The sequence below is a fragment of the Myotis myotis genome, unplaced genomic scaffold (assembly GCF_014108235.1).
Source record: "Myotis myotis isolate mMyoMyo1 unplaced genomic scaffold, mMyoMyo1.p scaffold_m19_p_23, whole genome shotgun sequence".
NCBI lineage: Eukaryota > Metazoa > Chordata > Mammalia > Chiroptera > Vespertilionidae > Myotis > Myotis myotis.
Window position 1 is genome coordinate 7,231,175 of NW_023416328.1, and position 18,322 is coordinate 7,249,496.

The following is an 18,322-nucleotide window of genomic DNA, read 5'->3' on the forward strand; positions in this document are numbered from 1 at the left end:
TGAGACGGACTGCACTTTTATTTCACCGTCGCTAGGGGCCCGTAGTGAGCACACAGAACTATCAACTGAGCTATTTTATACACTTAACAAATGGTCCGGTGGAAGGGAAAGAAACCATTTTAGCTTTAACAACTTCTATTGAAATAGGATTTTTCTTCTTAAAATTCCTCCATGGCTATTAAAAAGCCAAATAAAGATTATACTGTCCTGATGTTTGCATAAACACAACAAGAATGGTAACTGACTACCTTTGCTGGAATTTCATGGTTGAACCTTAATGTGCCCCGTAGGGCCAGGAAGCCAAGCCATCCAGCTGCCATCAGGCCTGCCTGCAGTATCTGCTGAGTTAGGTGAATCCCTCACCTGTAGCAACTCCACCTGAGCCCATGCTCCAGGCTTTAAGGCCCATCTCAGTAGCCCTCCTACTCGTTGCGGCCCAGAGTGTGTGGGGGTTCTGCAGGGATGCAGAGGCATCTTTACTGCTCCCCTTCTACTCTTACCAACCGCCAGTGATGGTAGGGCATGGGCCTGACGCTCCAGCGCCAGCCGTCTTCAGGGCTCCCAGGCAGGATACCAGGCTTTCTTCGTGGCATTCTTAGTGGCTTCAAGTCTTTAGAGCTCAGATAGGGCTCTTTAAAACATGATACTCCAGTCAAAGTTTTCCGTTAATAAAACCACTACTAGGCACCAGTCTTACTGAATCTATGCAAAGAAACGTACTTACTTAGCATTGCCAGATTTTGGAGGAATTACATAAGGAGAAAAACATACTGATTTACTCTAAGATTTTCTGACTTTCCTTGCTAATTTCTTTTCATGGATTTAAAACAAAACAGTAATTGTTGGTCCATGCCTCAGACTTTCTAATCTAAACAGGCTTTTTCCAGCTTTACTACCCCTGACATGGGCATGGTGACTCAGGCCTGCAAGACAGTATTACAGGCTGTCAACTGTTAGCTGTCTCTCAACAGAGACCAAAACCTGATGGGCACCCTTCCCTGCCCAGTTGGGCACTTGTCCTCTTGGCAGCTAGACACCCTTTACTTTTGGGGGTCACCCCACACAGCTCCCTTCCAGGACAGCCAACATACAGTCAAACCTGCAAAAGAATCAAAGGTCAATATAACATATCAATACAATAAAACATGATACTAGACATGTGATCCTATGAATTGTCCTTGTCATTTTGGAGCCGTGTCCATGAAGGCGCAGGCATTATCTAAATCTATTTAATGTTACCAGCATCACGCAGGTCGAGCACGCCGTAGCTTGAGCTTGAGCGGGTTGCGTGGATCTCGATCGACGCTCTATTTGGTGATGAAGTCTTTCCGGATGGACCCAGGTCGTGACGCCGTCTACCTTGAGAGCGGTGGGGGTCTTCAGCACCACACCCTTCCAACGTGGCTCTAGGGTCTCCCAGCAGTACCTTCTGATGTAGACCCAATCTCCTGGTCTGTGCTGATGAGGAGTTGGGGTTGGGCTGGTCCCATAGATGGCGCGGAGGCGCGACCAAATGTCCTCGTGCGCCCTCTGGAGCCCTCTCAAGGAAAGAGTCCTCCTCTCTTGGAGAACTTCAAAGTCCTGATGGAACCCTGTTTATCAGTTACAGGGCTCTGCTTTCTTGTCTTTCTACCAGTTCCCTTTTTGGCAGAGCAGCAACCAGGCCTCTTTCAAGGGAGTGTGCTAGAAGTGGGTATCAGCCCCTCCTTTGCTAGCAGCAACAGGTACCAAACTCTTTCAGTACATTTGACCAGCTTCATTCCCGCCCACCTTTACAGATTCTAAGGTCCATTGTTTTCCTTTAACCAGCAAGCTAAATGACACTGGCCTGTATTATTTAATTCAGCACAGGCAGGGGGAAGGGCCCATGGAATCTCTGCCCTGAGGAACTGTGAGCCCTACCCTTAAATGTCCCAATCAGACTAGAAAAGTCACAAATATCTTTTAAATCTACCCCAGAATTCCAAAATCCCAACCTAGCACAGAATATACTTCCACATTTATATGAACAAATAATTATACCCAAGTAGACATACAAACATCAAATAAACATTTACACCCTTTTAGTGAACAAGTACCTTTACAGTCTTGGGATCTTGAGCAGACAGGAACAGATGTGGAGGCCTCCCTTTCTCACATCCTAGGACAGGACTTTTGACCTATGTCTCATCCAGATAGAAACGGTCCACATTTATACCACAAAATACCAACAAATCAGTTTCAGTTGTGTAGCCAGTTCGAGTTTTGACTTCTCTCTGGAAGTCTCAGAGATGGTGAATGCCATCTAGAAGCCATTAATCCATTCACACAATCCCCCAAAAGTTAAAGAGGAAGGAAAGAATCATTCAATGTCATTCAAGATGATTTCGGCTAAACAACAAAATTGACAGATTAAACACATTGGAAAACCAAGGCCAGAAGTACCCTCTGACGTTTCAGGGGTACCAAGGAAAGAGAAGTTAGGCCACGTTCAGCCCTTCTCACAATTCACCATTAGTGACCAGTCCCAGCTCACTGGTATATTATTCACTTAACATTTCTTTTTTTCTCCTATCACACCAAGGCCATGCTTTCCAGGTAGCTAGAACTTTTAGCCTTAATTTTTAGGTGATTAGCACTAGTTAAACAATTTTAAACAACAAAGATACATATTTAAGTAAACACATTATCTAGAACCTAGGTTAAACTTAGGCATATCCTGGGTCTCCCAAACACTGAGTTGGCAAGGTAACTGGAGCCCTTTAAGATCAGTATGAAACCACAGTTTCTACCTGAAATCCTTTTAAAGACTTTGACATAACCTTTAATTGTCCTTAGTTTAAGGGAAGCAGGGTTTTCTGGATTTCATTTCTCAATACTTAACCAACAGATTTAATTCTGTCTTCTAGATTTTTCATGAGGCAAATTACTTTTTACTTTCAAGCGGCTCTGGAGAACCACATTCGAGCCTTGCAAGACAGGTTTTTGGCCTCCCTGGTCTTTTCAGATGTAAATTGACGACATTCTTTAAGATTTTCCTGCAGGCAGGAGGCGACTATCTCCTCCCTCCATTAAGAAAAGCTTTCTTAATTAACAAAGGACCAGTTTTTGTGTGTGTGTTTTTTTTTTTTTTTCCCTCTTTGGAAAAACTGTTCTTTATTATGGGTTAGGCTTGGGATTTATCCTGCACATTTGAAAGGAGACGCTAGCCCAAAACCCTATCCAAAATCGGACGGTGCGCACATTAGTTTTAAGCCAGCTTTTCTCCTTACACGTGCATAGAAATCCCAGACGCATTTACTTGGGGAGGGGGTGACCTGTTTACACAGACCCTCACTCAGGCGGCCGCCCTACCGCCACACAAAGGAGGGGGGAGGGCAGTCCCCCTCCCTCCACACTCACACACTTTCACCAGACATTTATTCAGAGTTTAAACAATCCATTCAATTCCTAACAACTTCCCCATTCCTGAGGGAGCTCTAAAGCCTCCCCCAATCTCCTTGAAATTATTAATCCAGCAAGTCCACAAAATAAAACGGAAACACAAACAACTAAAGGGCCCAAAAAAGTACAGCCTTCCAACTCCATGGAAGCAAAAACCGAAAGCTAGACGATGGCTGCGCGCCAACCAGCAGGAGCGACCCGCCTTTTCTCAGATTGAGGGGTTCCTACAGACCTTCCGACTCCGCAGAAGCAAATTTTCCCCTCTTCAGATGGAGGATGGGGGGGCGCCCCCCGACTCTCCTCCTGCCTGTCTCAGATTAAGGGGTTTCCTACAGACCTTCCGACTCCGCGGAAGCAAAGCTATACCCCTTCAGATGGAGGACCAGGGCGTCCCCCGGCTCCTCCCGCCTATTGATCCTGTGCATCCACTCAGATCATTATTACAGGCATTTACAGGCATTTACAGATTTCAGAAGTGAGCTCACACCGGATAGATACAAAACAAAACACACGACACAAACAAAACATAGACCTACCGCGGTCAGTCAGGCCCTCCGGACTGGGGGTCCCTCCTCATGGTGTTGGGGATCCCGGCGAGCCCCCAAAATGTTATGCCCAGAATTCAAGATCCCCAAGAAACCATGCCAGGGAGTCAGTCCGATGCAAAAGCAGAAGGTCCTTTATTGAGTTAGCTAACCCGACCCGGGCCTCCAGTCAACGCAGTGACCGGAAACCGAGTGCGACCCATGTGAAAATCCGGGCTTTCATAGTGAGGGGAGGGGAGCTGGCTGTGACCCTGCCGATTGGCCAGGCGCAAGTCTGAGCAAATGGCCTCTGCCCCATCAGTAAGCGTCTGGGCTGGTCCACAGACCCCATCCCTCCTGGTCGCTCCCACCGATTTCTGACATGACCTTTGCATTGCCACCCGCTATGACCTTGCTGAGGCGCCCCACACATTTCCTCTGGCTTCTTTGCAGTTTGTCTTTCTTGCCTCCTACCCCCTACCCCCCAAACCACCACCCATCGCTTTCTGTCCCCATGGGTTAGTTTATATTTTCTACACATTTCTGTAAAGGAATTACTCCTTTTGTTTGGCTTCTTGCCCTTAACATAACAACTCTGAGATCTACCCATGCTGTTGGGTGTATAACAAACCCCATATTCCCATAGGCTAATGGATACAAGGAAGCGTTGCGTTCCTACGCCACCTCATCAACGTCATTAAAAAAAGACACCGGGCCGAAACCGGTTTGGCTCAGTGGATAGAGCGTCGGCCTGCGGACTGAAGGGTCCCAGGTTCGATTCCGGTCAAGGGCATGTACCTGGGTTGCGGGCATATCCCCAGTAGGAGATGTGCAGGAGGCAGCTGATCGATGTTTCTCTCTCATCGATGTTTCTAACTCTCTATCTCACTCCCTTCCTCTCTGTAAAAAATCAATAAAAAAAATATATTAAAAAAAAAAAAAGACACCGGATGAAATGGTGTTGTTCGAGGACCTGCTGTACATCCTGTGGGACGCTGCTGTGAACCTAAAACTGCTCCAAAAAAGTCTATTTAAAAAAGAAGGAAAAAAAAAAAAGTGGCCTGTAATACTGAAAAAGCACCACAAGATGGCACCATTTCCCTCAGAATTTTCAACTCTCCAATGAACTCCGCGGCTGGCCAGGAGGAAAGCAGCCAGTTCTGGGACTGCCTGTCCAGGCTTCATGAAGCTCAAAAGTGCTTCACCATGTCTATTGCCACAGCCCAGCCCTCGGGGTGTACTTTACCAGGAAATGGATATTTTATTTTTTATTTTATTTTATTTTTTAAATATATTTTATTGATTTTTCACAGAGAGGAAGGGAGAGAGATAGAGAGTCAGAAACATCGATGAGAGAGAAACATCGATCAGCCACCTCCTGCACATCTCCCAGTGGGGATGTGCCCGCAACCCAGGTACATGCCCTTGACCGGAATCGAACCCGGGACCTTTCAGTCCACAGGCCGATGCTCTATCCACTGAGCCAAACCGGTTTTGGCAGGAAATGGATATTTTAAACGTAAGTTTATGCCCTGGCCGGTGTGAGTGGATAAGCGTGGGTCCACGGACTAAAGGGTCCCGGGTTCGATTCTGGCCAAGGGCACGTATCTCGGTTGCAGGCTCGATCCCTGGCCCCAGTTGGGGCTCGTGCGTCTCTCTCTCCATGTGTCTCTCTCACATCAATGTTTCTCTCTCTCTCTTCCCCTCCCTTCCACTCTCTCTAAAACTCAATGAAAAAAAAAATGTCCTCAGGCCCTGGCTGGGTTGGCTCAGTGGATAGTGCACCGGCCTGCGGACCAAAGGGTCCCGGGTTCAATTCTGATCAAGGGCACATGCCTAGGTTGTGGGCTTGATCCCCAGTAGGGGGCGTGCAGGAGGCAGCTGATCAATAATTCTCTCTCATTGTTGATGTTTCTCTCTCTCCCTTTCCTTTTCTCTAAAAACCAATTTAAAAAAACATTAAAAAAAAAAAAAAAAGGCTCTACAGCTAAAGGGCAGAGCCAGTACCCAGACCCCGGCCATATGCTCCTTCAACCCACAGTCCCCAGTGCCATCTCCCCCATTCGATCATGAGACGTGGTCGTTGGGCTCCCCACAATACCTGGGGGGGAGGGAGGACCGCCCTAAAGGTAGAAAACAAAGCAACGGCTGGAAACTCCCAACAGACACATACCTTTCTGCCGGTTTATTGATCACTGATGCATTTCCATGGAGAAAAGGGGTTCACTTGCGTTTTGTAAAAAAAAAAAAAAAATCTTTGGATGACACTGTTCTATTTCTGGTGTCCACGCCTGTCCACGTCACACATAAACGCCGAAAATGGCCCCTGCCTGGCTCTGTGCCATGCAATCTCGACATCAAGGTTTATTCCTTGACAAGAAGAGACTCCGGGGTGTCACACTCGAATCTATAAAAAGTACCAACTAAAAGTCGCCGTCACCACGGCAACGCACTGCCTGGGCGAGGAGCCGCCCCAGAGGCGCAGCCCTTTGGAATGAGCCTCCGCGGACCAGTGAGACCTGCGCGGAGTGGGTTCTCCGTCCCCGCGAGCACTCGGACCCGCATTCCTCCGCTCAGAAGTTGGCCTCAGCCCTGGCCGGGTGGGTCAGTGGTTAGAGCGCCGACCCGCGAACCGAGGGGTTGCAGGTTCAATTCCCGTTCAAGGGCATGTACCTGGGTTGCAGGTTTGTTTCCCGGCCCCGGGGCAATTGGCAGCCAGCAAAACTGATCAATATGTCTCTCTCACATTGATGTCTCTCTCTCTCTCTCTCTCTCTCTCTCTCTCTCTCTCTCTCTCTCTCTCTCTCCTGCCTGTCCTCCTCCCCCTCCCCCCATCCCTTCCCTTCTCTCTAAACATTAATGGGAAAACATCTCTCTCTCACCGGAGATATTTTTCCCCCACTGATTTCTAGAGAGAGTGGGAGAACAGGAGGAAGGAGAGAGAGAGAGAGAGAGAGAGAGAGAATCAATTGGCTTCCTCTCCCAGTCGCCCCTACTGGGGCTGGGGAACCTGCAACCCAGGTATGTGCCCTTGACCGGGAATTGGACCCACAACCCCTTGGTCCTCAGGCCAAAGCTCTAACCACAGAGCTCACCGGCCAGGGCTCCTCCCCCTTTTCAAGGCTGTATAATAGTCCATCGTGTGTACAGACCACAATTCACCCAGTAACGTTCGTCCTGTGCTTAACCTTGCTTTGCCTGTGGGAAGAAAAATGTTTTCTGAAAAGGCTTAGATTTTTTTGCTGAGTTTGTGACACTAATATCTCCAGGTAAATGATCTTCCTTAGTGTCCCGTACAAAATATTGCCAAAGAAGCCCAAGCTGGTGTGGCTCAATGGATAGAGCATCCGCCTGCGGACTGAAGGGTCCCGGGTTCGATTCCGGTCAAGGGCACATGCCCGAGTCGTGGGCTTGGTCCCCAGTAGGGGGCATGCAGGAGGCAGCCGATCCATGATTCTCTCTCATCATGGATGTTTCTCTCTCCCTCTCCCTTCCTCTCTGAAACCAAAAAATAGATATTTTTAAAAAATATATTTTATTGATTTTTTACAGAGAGGAAGGGAGAGAGATAGAGAGCTAGAAACATCGATGAGAGAGAAACATTGATCAGCTGCCTCCTGCACACCCCCCACCGGAGATGTGCCCGCACCCCAGGTACTTGCCCTTGACCAGAATCGAACCCGGGACCTTTCAGTCCGCAGGCCGACGCTCTATCCACTGAGCCAAACCGGTTATGGCGAAAAAATAGATATTAAAAAAAAAATATTGCCAAAGACGTTGCTGATGTGGGATCCAATAATCCATTCAGAATGCGGTCACTTTCTCTTCCCGGTCTGTTATTTGCCTGCAGCTAGAAATAGACAGAGCCCTCGGCTCAGAGCAAAGGGCTGCGTGTGGTGTTTGCTTAGCGTCATCATTAAAACTGCGGTGAGTTCCGTGCCTTCATTTTGCAGAGGCGGAGAAAAGCGCCTTTTTTTTTTCAGTTTGGTTCAAGTGAATCCACACTTCCTGGCTTCTGCTCTGTGTTTTAGGACTGAACGATGAACCTCGGTTTAAAATCAAAATGTAGCCCTGTCCGGGTTGGCTCGGTGGATAGAGCGCCGGCCTGTGGACCAAAGGGTCCCGGGTTCGATTCCGGTCGAGGGCATGGACCTTGGTTATAGGCTCCTCCCTGGCCAGGAGCCTGGTCGGGGCTCAAGCAGGAGGCAGCCAATCCCTAATTCTCTCTCATCACTGTTGTTTCTCTCTCTCTCTCCCTCTCCCTTCCGCTCTGGAATCAATAAAAATATATTAAAAATAATAATAAATAAATAAAAATAAACAAGAAAACCCTCCTATAATACGCAGGCACCCCTATCTGCTGGCATTTGCAGCAACACGGATCCCAAAGGCCCCCAGAGCACAAACGTCCAAAGGGAACAAATGAATGGGGGATTGTGCCTCCGGGCGGCCAGCAGGGCCCCGCATCGCATAAAGGGCCTCTGTGTCAGCCGGCTTCCTCGTCAGCTGACTCCGCCGGACACTGTGAGCCCGGCCGCCGGCCGCTTCTTGAACCTGCACCAACCAACCCCCCCCTCCCCGCCCCCCCAACCCATGTGCAACTGGCTCAGCAGGGAGCCCTACAAGCCAGTCTGCCCAGGCCCAAGTGCCCATCACCCCTTGGCCGGCGATGCCGCCCAACTCCAGCTGGCCCAGAAGGTAGCAAACGTTGTGCAGAAAACCGTGGGCAATCCTGCAAATCCAACCTGGATGTATCCTCTTTTCCTTTGAATCTCAGAGTGCGGGTTCCTTGCAAAGTGGATTTTGCAGGCGTGTTTGGATGAAGTATGGGATTTGGCGGGGGAGGGAGGGGAGAGCAGCTCAGTTTTGCACTTGATCTTAGCCCCAAAGCCGAGAAGCAGTGGGAGCTCGTCACATTGTGAGAAATGCATACAACAACATTGACCCTTGTCACTGTCTTACCGCATAGAATTCAGAGGCACGTCGTCCACACGCGTCGTTATATAGCCACCGCCACCGTCTAGTTTCAGAGTCACTTCTTGTTGTGACTCCTCACCCAAGGATATTTTTTCCCTCCACTGATTTTTAGAAAAGGGTGGAAGGGAGGGAGGGAAGAAGGGAGAAAGAGAAAGAGAGAGAGAGTGTGTGTGAGAGAAATATCGATGTGAGAGAAACACATCAACTGGTTGCCTCATGCACGCACCCCAACAGGGGCTGAGGAATCCAACCTGCAACCCAGGTATGTGCCCTCGACTGGGAATCGAACCGGAGACCCTTCGGTAGACAGGCCATGCTCTAACCACTGACCCACACTGGCCAGAGCCAGAGTCCATTTTGAAAAGACTTCTGCAATTCCAAGGATCTTCTCTCCTCTTTTATATATTTAGGAAAATTTTGGTTTTCTTTCTTTCTTTTTTGTTTTGTTTTGTTGTTGTTCAACTAGGATCCATTTGATCTACCCAGTCTCGAAGATCGTCTCATGCCGTTTTTTGCACTAAAGACAAAAGGTGAATGTAGATACATATCTGGAACTTTCTTCTGACTAACTGTATGCAAGGACTATTTTTTTAAAATATATTTTATTGATTTTTTACAGAGAGAAAGGGAGAGAGATAGAGAGCCAGAAACATCGATGAGAGAGAAACATCGATCAGCCACCTCCTGCACATCTCCCACCGGGGATGTGCCCGCAACCCAGGCACACGCCCCCGACCGGAATCGAACCCGGGACCCCTCAGTCCGCAGGCCGACGCTCCATCCACTGAGCCAAACCGGTTTCGGCAAGGACTATTTTTTTTGTGTGTTAACCCTCACCCGAGGACATTTCCCCACTGATTTTTACAGAAAGTGGAAGGGAGGGGGAGAGACAGAGAGAAACATCGACGTGAGAGAGACACATGGATTGGTTGCCTCCCGCACGCACCCTGACCAGGGCTAGGGACCGAGCCTGCACCCCAGGCAGGTGCCCTCGACCAGAATCGAACCGGGACCCTTCAGTCCCTGGGCCGATGCTCTATCCACTGAGCCACACCGGCCAGGGCAAGGACTATTTTCGATTCATGAAGAGTCTACATTATTTTTTTTTATTCTTACATATACACCCCCCCACCCCCCCATCTATAGCCTTTTGACTAAGCTGGGAAAATGTAACCAAGTTCCAATCCAAATAGAAGGGGGAGTTGCTAATTACATACGTGCTTTTCTCCACACATTCAAAATATCTGTCTCGCTTTTAATGTTTAAAAAGAAACATGACACAACCATGAGTATTGCTTAAAGCTCTTTACTGTCTGGTGAGATAAACACTTTGCTCCCTTCACGCATCCTGCAATGTATCTGAATACATAAAACAAACACACTCACATTTTAAAACTTTCTGGCTATTAGGATGCTAGTTCCTTGGAGGCAAGAGTCCAAAATACCGGCACCGCCAAAAAACTGTGGTCGGGAAAATTGGGGGTTGTCGTCGTCATCATATCAGACTGATTGAGGCTGTTTGCGGCCCCTTGTTGTGGGTGGAGAAGGCTGTGACTACGTTCTCATTCTTTGTATTGGCCATAGCTTTTCCTTAGTCTTATCTTTTTATAGCCGCCTTCCCCGACCAGTGCAAACGCAGCCTAATTTGGGGTCTGAGACCCCTTCTTACCTAAGGACCGGCCACAGGAAGAAATGATTGTTCAACCATTCATGCTCCCTGTGGTTTGTGTGTTTGTTTGTTTTAAAGGTTTTTATTGATTTCAGAGAGGAGGGCAGAGGGAGAGAGAGATAGAAACATCAATGAGGAAAGAGAAATTTCTATCGGCTGCCTCCTGCATGCCCCACTACTGGGGATCGAGCCCACAACCCGGGCATGTGCCCTGGACTGGGAATAAACCAGGCATGCGGCCCGCCGGCTGTGAGTTTGACATGCTTGACTAAGACAGAAGACACTTGGATTCTCAATGTTTGTAACGTGTTAAATCACAGTGTATTCAGTGATTAGCTTGATTTTTATTTTTTTTCATTTCCCTTGACATTGATAACCATCAGTGAAGAGAGTGTGGAATATGTGGGCACATTTTTTAAGGGGCCCAGCACCACCTTAGTTTTCCCCGTTGATCAACAAGACAGTTTGGTTCACGGTCGACCCAAGCTACCGCCCAAGTCAGGACTGCGTGTACTAGCATGTGCGTGTATATATGTGTATAGGTGTGTGCATGTGTCCACACACGTGTGTATGTGTAATTAAGTGTGCATGTGTGCATATACACACACATTCTATACCAGTATATACATATATAGTGTGTGTGTGTGTGTATGTGTATATATGTGTGCACACACACACTCACTTTATATATGCAATTTTTATGCACATAAAATCTCCAGCCACTCTCGGCTGAAAACACACCTGCCGGTTGGAAGCCTTCGCACGGCCATCGTGAATGTAAAAGCGCCGCCTCTCGCTCCGGAAGCCTGTCCGGGGGTCTCTCGGGGGACAAAGGGCTGGTGGACAATGACACGCTTCGGTCCCCCAGGAGGTGGTGGGGAAACTGAGGCCGGGGGGCGGGGCGGGCGCCGCCGGATTGATGGGCGCCGCGCAAGCGCGCCAGGTGCCAGGTGCGCGCCCCGCCAGGGCGGCGGAGGGGGCGGTGCGTGGGGAGGCGGGGGAGGGCCCACGGCCACGCACGGCGACGGCGGGAGCGCCCCGCACGCACGGCGACGGCGGCGACGGCGGCGGCGGGCGCGGGCGCCTCGGCCACGCAGGGCCGCGGCGGCGGGCGCGGGGCGCGGTGGCGGCGGCGGCGGCGGCGGCGCGGGCCGGGCTGACCTATGCGGCGCCTGGAGGGGCTGTGTCTGCGGCGCCGGCGGCGGCGGGGCCCGGCCCGCGAGCGCGGCGGGGACAAGATGAAGTACCAGAAGTACCTGACGGTGCTGCAGATGGCCGTCGGCGTCACCCCCTCCAACCGCGGCAGCCTCCTGCCGCTCAAGAGGCGGCTGTGGTGAGCGCGGGGCGCGGGGACCCTAGCGCGCGCGGGGGGCGCGGGGCGCAGCCGCCGCCTGGGCCCCGGGGGCCGGGCGCTCTCTCTCCAGCATCGGCCCTGGCTGTGCCCGGCGACGCCGAGAGGGAGGGAGGGCCCCCGGGCACCCTCTCCCGCCGCAGGCGGGCCGGGGCACCGCGGACCCCGTCCGCTCCCCGCATGCGCTCTCCGTTATTTCTCCATCGCCGGCCGCCGGGAGGGCGGAGGCAAGGACCGGCCGCGCCCACAGCCAGGGGACAGGTGGCCGGGGGAGAGTTGCCTGATCGGGGGACTCTGCCTGCGCCCCGGTTCCTCCGACCTGGACGCGGCGATCGCGGGAACGCCGACAGGATGAGCACAGGGCCTGGGAGGTAGCCAGGCCTGGTGCCCACACTGGGGTTTTCCTCTCGGATTGCATTGCGTTTTAAAAACATATGTTTTTATTGATGTCAGAGGGGAAGGGAGAGGGAGAGAGAACCATCAATGATGAGAGAGAATCATGGACCGGCCGCCTCCTGCGCGCCCCCTACTGGGGATGGAGCCCGCCACCCTGGGCACGCGCCCTGACGGGGAATCGAACCCTGAGCTCCCGGCTCTGTCTCTTTTAAGGACACGTGTGACTGGACTTAGGGCCCAGCTCTGTAAACCAGGATGATCGCATCTTGAGGTCCGTCCTCCCGCTCCTGGGGTTGGGAAGTGTGGGGAGCAGGGTCCCCCTTCAACCCTGGGCAGACCCCAGGCCAGTTCAACTCCTGCTGTTCAGCGGGTGTGAAGCCCAAACAATCGTTACTCTTGTCTCTTTTATGTGAAATACATTTTCATATTGATTTTATTGTTCTCATGGGTCTTGATTATTGCAACGAGTGCTTTTAGGAGTGTTTGTACCGATCTTGGGGGGGGGGGAAAGAAACGGGGTGCCATTTCATGTTTGTAAGTATATTCCTCCTGGTTATTTTTTTAAAATATGTTTTTATTGATTTTTTTTTTTTTAAGAGAGAGGAAGGGAGAAGGAGAGGGGGATAGAAACATCGATGATGAGAGAGAATCATGGATCGGCTGCCTCCTGCACGCCCCCTACTGGAGATGGAGCCTGCAACCCGGGCATGTGCCCTGACCCGGAATGGAACCGTGACTCTCAACCATGAGCCACACCAGCCGGGCATCTTTGATTCCGTAATGATTGTAGGCCACGAAGTATTCATTCATCATTCATTCATTCATCATTCATTCATTCATCATTCATTCATTCATTCATTCATTCATTCATTCATTCATTCATTCATTCATTCAAGTCATCTTCCAATAATCAGATTCTGAGAATAGTGAGAGCTGCCAGGCATTGAACTTCTTACCTGCGGGTCCCTGTGTAAGTGCTTTGCAAGCATCCTCTCATTTAACCTGCAGCCCCTAGGGGGCGCTGTATGCCTCCAGTTTTTCAAATGAGCCAGTGACTTACCCAGAGCCACACCTCAGGTTTTATGCCAGTCGTTAGGGTTAAAAACACATTTGAGCAGGGACATGACCGTCTAGAGCTGAAAACAGGTACAAAATGCCTGGCAAGTGTCTTATCGAATGTTGTTTTCCCAACAGTGGCCTACTCATGGGATGGGGTGCAAATGCCCTAGCTGGTGTGGCTCAGTGGGTAGAGCGTCGGCCTGCAGACTGAAGGGTCCCAGGTTGGAATCCGGTCAAGGGCACTTGCCTGGGTTGGGGGCTCGATCCCCAGGGCATGCTGGAGGCAGCCGATCCATGACTCGCTGTCATCATTGATGTTTCTATCTTTCACTCTCTTCCTCTATGAAATCAATGAAAGTATCCTATATAATAAAAGGCTAATATGCACATTGTCCCCTCAGCTGGAAGTTTGACCGGGAGTTTGACCAGGGGGTGGGGCGGCTGGCCAACAGCCTGCGGCCCCTCCCCACAGCCGGCCTAGCTCTGTTGTCCCGATTGGGGCCGGCCGGCTGGACCCCACCCGTGAATGAATTTGTGCACCAGGCCTCTAGTATTTTTTTAAAAAAGAAAGAAAAGAAAAGGAAATGGCTATAGTATCCAAGTTCTTGCTTGGTTTCTTTTTCTTTTCTTTTCTTTTTTAAATTTTTCCAGTAACTTACCACTTTATTTATTTTATTTTTATATTTTATTGATTTTTTACAGAGAGGAAGGGGGAGGGATAGAAAGTTAGAAACATCGATGAGAGAGAACATCAAACAGCTGCCTCCTGCACACCCCCTACTGGGGATGTACCCACAACCAACATACATGCCCTTGACCGGAATCGAACCTGGGACCCTTCAGTCCACAGGCCGACACTCTATCCACTGAGCCAAACCGGTTAGGGCGTGCTTGGTTTGTTTAATGAGCAAATTACAAGCAGTTGCACACATCATTATAAGTATATGACTCAAAGCCATTTTAATATTAACCTATTAAGTGAGCTCTTAAGGTTTCCTTATACTTATAAAGGAAAATTAGCATTTTACTAGATTCTGCAGAAGCATTCTTCAGAAAGCGTCAGGATTAGGGTGACGTCAGCTGCTTTGTGTATTTATCGGTATCTCCAGGCTCCGGTGCCCACGCCCTTGTTTGGAATCCCCCTCCATTGGGGGAAGGATGCTTTGTACTCTTGAGGTGGCCATCGCTGTCCATTGCTGATACTTAAAAAGAAATATGTTGTAGAAGGTTTATTAAGTCTTCCTTCTGTTCTTGTATAACTTTTTTTATCATCTTGATTATTTTTGCTTAATTCTTTTTTATTCTTTATATACATATGTGTATATCTATATATAAAAGCTGACCATCTGGCCATCTGACCGGTAGCTATGACACACACTGACCACCAGGGGGCAGATGCTCAACGCAGGAGCTGCCGAGCTGCAGTGACGTAGCAGCTGCGTTTCTCGGGTGACGCACCCAGAGCCAGAGAGGAGGGAGCCCAATTTCGGGGTGCATCACAAGAGAACTGCCCTCTCGCAATCCGGGACCCCTTGGGGGATGTCAGAGAGCCAGTTTTGGCCCGATCCCTGCAGGCCAGGCCAAGGGACCCCAGTGATGCACAAATCCATGCACCAGGCATCTAGTATATATATAATCAACCTAATTTAAGCATGCTAGTCCAATCTAGCTAATATCACATACTAATTTAATCAGCCCGATACAAGCTGGCTTATCGCATAAATTGATTTAAGCAAACTAATCCAATGTAGCTGATCCCATCCACTGATTCAATCAACCAGATCTATCTAGCTAATCTAACTGAAAGCTCGACTCGGCAAAAAATGTAAAGCATGGCTCAGCAAAAAGTCAAGTATTGATTCTTTGCTGAGTCATGTTGCCAATTTTTTGCAGAGTGTGGCTCAGTAGGGGGCGTGCAGGCGGCAGCCGATTAATGTTTCCCTCTCATCGATGTTGCTCTCTCTCTCCCTCTCCTGTCCTCTCTCTAAAGAAAAACATATTTTCTAAAAATACACCTTTAAAAAATTAAAAAAAAAACACGTTCCCTCTTCTTGCAGGGTAACGCCATCCTCTGAGAATGGTGCTACGTCTAGTAACAGCCAAGGAAAGCCTTCCCTCAGGCGCATCAAAGGGAGACTACACAGAAGCAAAAGCCTGGACAGCGTTGATTTCTGCGAACTCACTGTGAGTAGATGGTTCCGTGCTTTTCTCATATTTCAAAGAACATGAGCAATTTTCATTTCCTTTAAAAAATTTTTTTTTCATGAAAATACAACAGGCTTATGTTTGGGTAAGCATTCTTTTAAATTTTTATTATTATTATTTTTTTTTTGGTAAAAATGGATTTACCCAGCTCGTTACCAACCAGCATGCTTTCCTAACTGGTAGCCGTATGGTTCATTTATAATAAATGGTTCGTAATGATGGATTCTGATTCAAATACCACGATAAAGAAATGCTTCCTGAATACTACAAAAATTGAATTAAGTCTGGCGGAGTCAATTTGTAAGGTAGTATAATATAATGTGTAATATAATGCAAAATATGATATGAATATCTTAGAAAATGACAAATCCACGTATTAATGTAAGTAGAGACCTAGGTGTTTGATAAACCTCAGACACCTTAGTCATGGTTTTGACTTCTTGCTGAGTCATGGTTTTGCATTTTTTTTTGACGAGTCATGCTTTTGACTTAGAAGATAGTTATTCTAATACTAGAGGCCCGATGCATGAAATTCGTGCAAGAGCAGGCCTTCCTTCCCCGGGCTGCTGGCACCGGCTTTCCTCTGGCACCCAGGACCCGGGCTTCCCTCGCAGCCCTGGCTTAGTCTGGAAGGTCGTCCGGAAGGATGTCCGGTCTAATTAGCATATTACGCTTTTATTATTATAGATTATTAGGACAGATCTCAGTGTGCTTAATGATGGTGTTTTCCATTCTAAGGATTGACGCGAAGGGTTTTATTTTTTTCCAAGCTAAACGACAGGTTTCCAAACGGATATGTGATAAATTTATGCATGTCTTTTTTCCTAGGAATTGTATTGTCCTAGTCCATAAGAGAGCTCAGTGCCATAAAGAGACTGCTAGAACTTTCTTTGCTGTGAGAAGTGAGAAGGTTTTATTCTTTTTTTTTTTTTTTTAATATATTTTATTGATTTTTTACAGAGAGGAAGGGAGAGAGACAGAGAGTTAGAAACATCAATGAGAGAGAAACATCGATCAGCTGCCTCCTGCACACACCCCACTGGGGATGTGCCCACAACCAAGGTACATGCCCTTGACCGGAATCGAACCCGGGACCTTTCAGTTCGCAGGCCGAAGCTCTATCCACTGAGCCAAACCGGTTAGGGCGGTTTTATTCTTTAAAAGAATTTTTTTAAAAAAATATATTTTTATTGATTTCAGAGAAAGGAAGGGAGATGGAGAGAGAGAGAAGCATCAATGATGAGAGAGAATCATGGATCGGCTGCCTCCTGCGTGCCCCCCAATGGGGATGGAGCCCACCACCCGGGCATGTGACCTGGCTAGGAATCAAAATGTGGCCTTCTGGTTCATAGGCCGACGCTCAACCACTGAGCCACACTGGTTGGTCTTTTCCTTTCTTTTTTTAACCTCCAGAGGAGGAATAATGTAATTTTTCATGCAGTCACAGAACAAAAAGAGCCATGACCGCTTTCAAGTCTACCGAGCTGATGTCATGGATCTGACAGTTGTCACATCTCTCTGGCAGTTACGGCCTCCCCCCCAATCTGTGCACAGGGCCCACGCCAGAGGAACTCACCCTGGGGTGCTGTGCTGTGCTCATGGTGATGAGCTGGGGCGGCGTGTGGGGGGGCGGGAGAGGGACATTTGGAGGTAGTTGGTGACATTGGCCAAGGGCAGTGGGGCGGGCACGCCGGCCAGAGGAGGCTGCAAATATAGAAATACAAAGATAGAATTTTTTTTTTTTCCATGTGTGCTGAGTGAGTACATTTAGGGAAAGAATTATTTCCTAGCTAAAGTGGGCCAGCTGGCCCGGCCAGCGTGGCTCAATGGCCAGGGTGAGCATCGACTTCTGAACCAGGAGATCACGGTTCGATTCCTGGTCAGGGCACTTGCCCAGGTTGTGGGCTCCACCCCCAGTGGGGAGAGGGGGCGTGAAGGAGGCAGCCGATCCATGATTCTTTCTCATCATTGATGTTCCTCTCTCCCCCCCCTCCCTTCTTCTCTGAAATCAATAAGAATATGTGTAAGATAAATAAATAAACAAAGTGGGTCCGCTGTGGCTTTTCGGAGAAGGTCCTGTATTACTTCATGTTTTTGCACTCATTGAACTGCATGGTTTGAGTTCCACGTTGTTATTGAACAGATTAATAGTCTTTGGGAAATGCAGTCAATGAGGTACTATGTTGGTGTCTGTGTGCAGAGAAGTTCAAGTATATGGAGAGCATGGATTGTTGAGGTCTTGGAAACCGATGCCCACGCGTCCCTCTTGGTGCAAATGAAAGCGTCGTGACTCACCTGGTGTTTCTGCAACATCTGAGCATTAGAATGAGGAATGGAGCCCTGACCGGTGTGGCTCAGTGGATAGAGCGTCGGCCTGCGGACTGAAGGGTCCCGGGTTCGATTCCGGTCAAGGGCATGTACCTTGGTTGCAGGCACATCCCCGGTGGGAGGTGTGCAGGAGGCAGCTGATCGATGCTTCTCTCTCATCGATGTTTCTAACTCTCTGTCTCTCTCCCTTCCTCTCTGTAAAAAATCAATAAAATATATTAAAAAAAAAAAGAATGAGAAATGGAAGTTGCAGAACATTTTCTATTTTAGGGAAGCCCACATCTTTTAAAAAAAATATTATATATATATGTATATATATATATAATAAATAACTATATATATATATATATATATATATATATATATATATATTGTTATTGATTTCAGAGA